We start from the raw sequence: 7010 nt of genomic DNA, 5'->3' as shown, positions 1-7010 counted from the left end.
AGACGCCATGCTCAGCTCTCCCGGGTAGACGCGATAGCTCTGCTCTCTGAGGCACACGCGATGAAGATGGATGTAGGCTAGAATCTTCCCGGTAAGCGCACCTTGGGGTGCTTACAAACATCATTAGAAATGGGCTAGTCCAGGTGCGAGAATTAGCCTATAAGGGCTAGAGTATGGACCAAGCAGTTCTTTAAATGAATACAGTTTGTGTGTTGTTATTTCGGGCATAAGCTAGCCAAGCGGCCGGGGTGTTGGGGACGCAGCCCCGCCGCTCCTATTTCAACACCTGGTGAACAAAAATAATTTAAAACTATAAATGTTAATGAACAGAATATGTTTTAAAAATCTCAAGGTATATTTACATTTCACCTAATAATTATATAGAAAATATTTCCACTGGAAATAAAAGATTTAAACCGGCAAAAATAAGTTTAGTATATTACACTATATTATCAGTAATGCTAAAATAATATTTATTAGCAATTCAACATTTTTATGTATTCAGTGTTTCATAATTGAATTCTTCTCAGGTACATATCTCTTAACATGCATTTATTATTTAATACTTGAACATACAAATGACTTACTCAATCTTTATGCATTAGTATCATGATTTCTCATAATGAGGACACTAGATATTTGAAGACAGAATCATTGGTTTCTCCCAAACATATGGTCAATATAAGCTAATTATGAAAATTAAAATTATGTCAGGAGATTGATAAATGTTCCGATAGTAAATGTTTTCACTTGAATATAAACTGTGTGTTCATTTTTGAGATCAGTGTTTCTTTATATTACTACCTAGTGGGAAAACTTGTATAAACTACCCATAACTCACCAAAGATTAGAGCAGAAACTGAGCAAGAGTGAGAATAATGTAATAAATTCCACTCCATCATCATGTAAGAAAAGTAAATGGGAGAAAGAACTGTCCAGAACTAAATACCTTTTTAAAATTACATTATTGGGAAAAACTTTACAATGTAATTGAACACATTCCACACAGCAGACAATACATGGACATATATTGCAGTGCTTATTTCAGTGTGTGTGTGTGTGTGTGTGTGTGTGTGTGTGTGTGTGTCTGTGTGTGTGTGTGTTACAGAATGGATAGCCAGAGGGCTAGGGTGGAAATATGGACCATGAGAAATTAAGCTTCAAATTCAACACAAATCAAAACAGCAGTAGCATAAGAAATCAGAAAAGCAAACACAAATCAAGTAAAATGCAGAGAGAATTACTAACAGGATATCACCAAACACTGAGAAAATGAAGTAAGGCAGGTAGCAACATGCATGCATGAGCCCAATGAGGGAGGGTCTACTGTTCATATAGCTGGGAATTATTTCTCTTTTTTGTAACTTATTTATTTCCCCTCCTTGAAGAGAAACACTGCTATTCAGGTAAACTTTACTTAAAGGCCTGAATATAACAATCACAGACAATAACCTACTGTATTGGTAGTGTAAGATCAGATAGTCTTGTTTGTCAAAATCCTTTTTGTAGTATTAAGTCTAGAAACAAATACAAACTCAGTAGATTTTATCTTCCCTGACATGTCTAGTTTATGTCTCATTCTTGAACTGCTGTTTCTCAGTAGGGAATGAGGGTATATGTTTAGAGTGGAACTATAATTGATTCTGTTTTCATATTTACAAGTGAAGTCTTTTAAACTGTCATATGAAAAACGATAAGCATTATTGATATGCTTAAAGGCCTTGATGAGTACATTTAAACATAGGAATATAAGTCACATATTTTCTATTTCTGTGTTTCTCCTGTTTTATGACTTTCATCATACTTGTTATGATGAAATCCTTTTCTGTGGTTATTACTTTACAGTGGTATTTGAGTTTGATGAATGATGAGTTCTTGTTTTGTTACTTGCTACTCTAGTTTTGACAGCAAGTAAGCATTGAATGAACAAATAAACAGAATAATTGGTGATTTAAAAAAAATAGGAGGGCAGGTTCCCATTCAGTCTGCAAATCCTTTAGAATATTTTAGTCACAAATTATTGTATCAATGGAGAAATAGCACATCATCTACTTATAATGTGATTCAACATCTCTTTTAGTTTGGAAATATTCATGACAGTACTAGCAGAATCTCGGTGGATTTATGTGTGAAACAAAGAAATCTCTTTAATCTTTTCCAATTTGATACCAGCCACAAAAGACTATTAGCCTGAAGTCTGGAAGTATCTGTGGTGTCATTAGGGTAAAAGATGAACTGTAGAGCAAGACAAGTAGTTGGAATTATGTATTCACCTGTCCTACATACAATAGAATTGTGACCTACAGTTATATCTAAATGAGAAATAGAAACATTCAAATTTATTTATTGCCATGGAATTCCACTGATACTGGATTGAATCCATAATAATAGCACCTCTTATAAAAGTAATCACTACACTAATTAGATCCCAGGAGTAATTATTAGCAATAATGAAAATAGAATTGTAAGAGTTGTAACATATGTGTGCCTAGCCAGTAGTAAATGAGCTTGACAGTTCTTCGTTCATAGTCAGACCAGCATCAGCACAGTAAATATCTAGATCTGAGAATACATAGTATGTCAGTCAGTTACAGCCTGGTAAAAGCAAAATGAATGTGTGGTCTAAGTGAAAAATTACCTAAAAAACGTTGGTATTTTGAAGGAGAAATTCACAGCTGGGCCAGGTAAGCTGTGAAAATTGTGCTTCCTGCAAAAACAAACAAACAAAAAAAACGGAGGGCTGGCTCCTCATGACTAAGAGGCTCACAGGATGCAAAAGATTTTACAGAACTCTTTGAAAACTATGCTATTTGATGTTGAAATAGGAGCGGCGGCGGGGCTGCGTCCCCAACACCCCGGCCGCTTGGCTAGCTCATGCCCGAAATAACAACACACAAACTGTATTCATTTAAAGAACTGCTTGGCCCATACTCTAGCCCTTATAGGCTAATTCTTGCACCTGGACTAGCCCATTTCTAATAATGTGTGTAAGCACCCCAAGGTGCGCTTACCGGAAAGATTCTAGCCTAAGTCCATCGTGGGTTGCAGCTGCCTGGGAGAGCTGAGCATGGCGTCTCTGCTCCAGCAGAGCTGTCGGGTCTCTCTGGGAGCAGAGCAGAGTCTGACCTCACTTCCTCTTCCGCCCAGAATTCTATTCTGTTTACTCCTCCCATCTATGTTCCAGCCATGAGGCCAAGCAGCTGGTTTATTATAACTTAACCAATGAAATCAACAGATTGATATATGACACTCCCACATCACTTCCCCTTTTTCTGTTTAAACAAAAAAAAAAAAGGCTTTAACTTAACATCCCAAAATTACATATAACAAAACAGTTATCAAGTAAAAATTACAATAATCTATATCATAACTAAGAAAAACTATAACTATAGCTAACTATTCTTAACTCCATCAAACAGTCCAGAAAGATACAATATTACCTAAACAAATAAGAAATAAGCAAACTCTCAAACTCTAGAAATGACAGAGACATCTCACTGCCTGGACAGTCACCCAAAGTTCCTCTGTACCGTTGGGGCATCCATCTTCAGCCTAGAGGCCCATAGTTTCCAGCAGACATTTCCACAAAGCAGGAACTTTCAAAGGCAGTCACTATCTGCTTGTCCTGAAGAATGTCTTGCAGACTCTTTCATGAATCAGGAACCCCGAAAGATCATCTCACCTTTAGGCAAGTTCAGCAGTCCTCTCTCTGCGGGTTCTCTGTGTCCAGTTTATGCAATAGTCCAGGCAAGAGCAGTTTCTTGCCCAAATGGCTATCAAACTCCATAAGGATCCTCTTCGATGCCCATCTTCCTCTTGAAGTAGATTGGTGCTGCCAGGAGCAGAGTGTCTCATTGTCATGAAAAGTCCTAAGTTATTAAAACATTTAAAATGCCATATTCTATAATCTTTGAAAAATATGAAGAATGCCTATCTAAAATATATCTATGCACATCTAGAAAATCTTAACTAACATGACTACAAACTTAACTATTATTAATGATTATTCATTAACAACCTATATACATTACAAAATTGACCTTAAATTTAAATCACTAAAGCAAAATCCATATCAATGTAAATTATTCATACCTATATCATCTCCCCCTTTAAATGTAAAAGAACATTTATAAACAATATTTGGGAATATGGGCGCAGTTTTTTCTCTCCAAACTGCTTCCTGCTGAATGGGGGCGTCGTTAATTAGGTCTTTCATGGTATAACCTGTGTGCTAGTTTCATCTCAGTTGGCAGTTGAGCGAAGCAATTTTCTGAAGGTATTCACAGCAACCGTTCAGGAGGGCGTGGTCCATCATACCATATCGGAATAGAAGAAATGAACAGGGTCTCATCCTCTGTGAAAACAAAATAAGAAACTCCTTTCCAAAGTATCATGTCCTTAGATCCAAATTTCAAAGTCAAGGCATCAAAATCTCTACGATGGATTAGTTCAGCAGCATTTATAAACAAATATCTTTTAGCATCTGTTGCTCCTTCCTCAGCATTCAAACAATTCAAAGAGAGCATAATAGTATACAGTATCAAGATTCTCTGTGTATTTTCCATCTTTGTACGCTTTATTTTAACCTCTATTTCGTTTATTTTTACTTTTATTTTATATTCTCTGTATCTCTTTGACCTGGAATAACTCTGTAGACCAGGCTCTCCTTGAACTCTCAGAGATCCGCCTGTCTCTGCCTCCCAGGCATTGGGATTAAAGGTGTTTGCTACCACACCTTGAACTCACAGAGATCTGTTTGTCTCTGCCTTCTAGGCACTGGGATTAAAGGCGTGTGCTACCACACCTTGAAGTCACAGAGGTCAATCTCCCTCTGCCTCCCAAGTGTTGGGATTAAAGGCGTGTACTACCACACACAACTTCTCTTTTTCTTACTTTTTTTTTAAAACTTTTAACTTTTAGCTTGCATATATTTTTAACACACTGTAAATCATTTAAACATTTTCTTTATCTTTGAATCTCTTTACTGTATATCTCTCTTTTTCTGACCACACGAGCCTTTAAATTACTGAGCAATATGAGTAGGATTAAAGCCGTGGCTTTGCCAGCTAGATCCAGTCCATTCCTTAGCTTTCCAGCCTCATGGCTGAGGTACCGGTTGTAGCCATGTTTACTGCCACAACTCTATGGCGTTTCAAGGTCCCTGCCAGCCAGCGAGCTACAACAGACAACAGTCAAGTCCTCTCTCGGTAGTTGGCCCTCCTGCCTCAGTCAGAGTTTGCCCTGGCAGGACGGCCCAGAAAGCCGGCATTTTTAAACAGCACAGCTTTTTTCCTGCTACGGCTGAAAACCGAAAAGCATGCGTTCAGCTTTTCACCAACACCGTTTAAGTGTTTCGTGGCAGGACCTCTTAATGAGCTGCAGGGTTTTGCAGCTGAAGCTGAGTCAGGAAGCCTCTCTTAGATGAGAGCGCTTGCTTGCCTCTAGCAAGCAGAGTAGACCCAAGAAATTTGTGCTACCAAGAAAACATGCTTTACTCTTTCCCAAGCTTTTTCAGGCTTTCTGTGGATTCAGTTGTCCACACGTCTGGGCGCCATCTGTTGAAATAGGGGCGGCAGGGCTGCGTCCCCGGCACCCGGCTGCCCGCATGGCTAGTTTATACCCAGAAATAATTACACGGAAACTGTATTCTTTCAAACACTGCCTGGCCTGGCTAGGTCCAGTTTCTTATTGGCTAGCTCTTACATATTGTTCTAACCCATTTCTAATATTCTGTGTAGCCCATGAGCTGGCTTACCAGAGAGGATCTTAACCTACGTCTGTCTGGAGTGGGAGCATCATGGCGACTCTCACTCAGCTTCTTTTTCCCAGAATTCTCTTCTGTCTACTCCGCCTACCTAATTTTCTGTCCTATGAGGGCCGAGGCAGTTTCTTTATTATTAAGAAATCACTCCCACATCAATTTGAGGAACATACAACTCAATTTACTTTAAGGCACGTTTTTTTTTTTTTTTTTTTTTTTTTTTTTTTTTTTTTTTTTTTTTTTTATGATGAACCAGCATGGTAGCTATTTTCCTTAACAAAGAAGCACTTTAGGAAAATTCTATGAATTGCTGGAATATGATAATTTCTTTATACAAACAGCCTTGATGTAGTTTTAAAATAAAGAATGGCAAGGATCTAAAAATTCAATATTATGAATATTATGTTAGTGTTTATAGAGAAATATAATTATAAGAGCACAATATTCATAAAACACTAACATTTCACATGACAATTACTTGTTTTTAAAAGAGGCATATGTCTATTAAGTGGTAGCCATAACTGCCCTTGAACTTGTGATGCTCTTTTTTTTAACCTTTGTATTGCTGAATTTCCAGGTGTGTACCACAAGGCGCAACTATGCATTCTTTCATAGCAAGCAGAACTAGCTATGGTCATACCAAATCGACTTGGAAACTAATCTTGACATTATCTACCTGACATGCTCGACTATTTTGAGATGCTGACACATATTCTTCACCGGTATTTTTGGAGTGTGGATCCTATATCTATGCATCATCACTTTATTAAAATCCTCACCAAAAAAAGCATAATGCCCTAATCATAGAAAGGAAGTAAAATAAACAAAATGTTTTTGAGGAAGAAACAACATGTATACTGCACTGTGCTCCAGTATTTTAGGATTAGTTATACTTAAAGCATTGCTCATTTTCAATTAGTGACCTCTTATTTATACATCATATGTATAAATAGTGGTGGAGTGAGAACAGATTGGATTATAAAATCATGACTCAAAAAAGGAATCCACAAAATACAGACTCAACTTTCCAGTATATATATATAATTTAAATGTATTAAGGTTATCAGTTAATTCATGATCCCCAAATTGTCAGGTTATTACAACAAATGTCAAATACTCATAAATGTGAAACTGACAATGGTTTGTCATCATAATAAATTTTACTTTTTCATTTCATACATGAGTTTATAAACTAAACTTAGGTAAAATATCCTGAGTTAAGTCACATGACTTTGGGTGAACATATGAT

General features: G+C 37.1%; 1 long non-coding RNA gene across 1 annotated transcript in view; it reads right to left on the bottom strand.

The window, feature by feature from the left end:
* The window catches only part of LOC126512107 (uncharacterized), a 110904-nt gene extending 106085 nt beyond the window's left edge, over positions 1–4819 (bottom strand). The window contains exons 1-2 of the long non-coding RNA XR_007594909.1: positions 4805–4819; positions 3012–4735 (exon numbers count right to left, since the gene is read on the bottom strand). This is a non-coding gene — a long non-coding RNA (uncharacterized lncRNA). The remainder of the gene's footprint in view (positions 1–3011; positions 4736–4804) is intronic.
* Positions 4820–7010: the final 2191 nt, after the last annotated feature.

The sequence above is a fragment of the Alexandromys fortis genome, unplaced genomic scaffold (genome assembly GCF_014885135.2).
Source record: "Alexandromys fortis isolate MF-2015 unplaced genomic scaffold, M_Fortis_MF-2015_v1.1 scaffold_95, whole genome shotgun sequence".
Classification (NCBI taxonomy): Eukaryota; Metazoa; Chordata; class Mammalia; order Rodentia; family Cricetidae; genus Alexandromys; species Alexandromys fortis.
The sequence above is the reverse complement of the archived record's forward strand: the minus strand, read 5'-3'. Positions and strand labels throughout refer to the sequence as shown.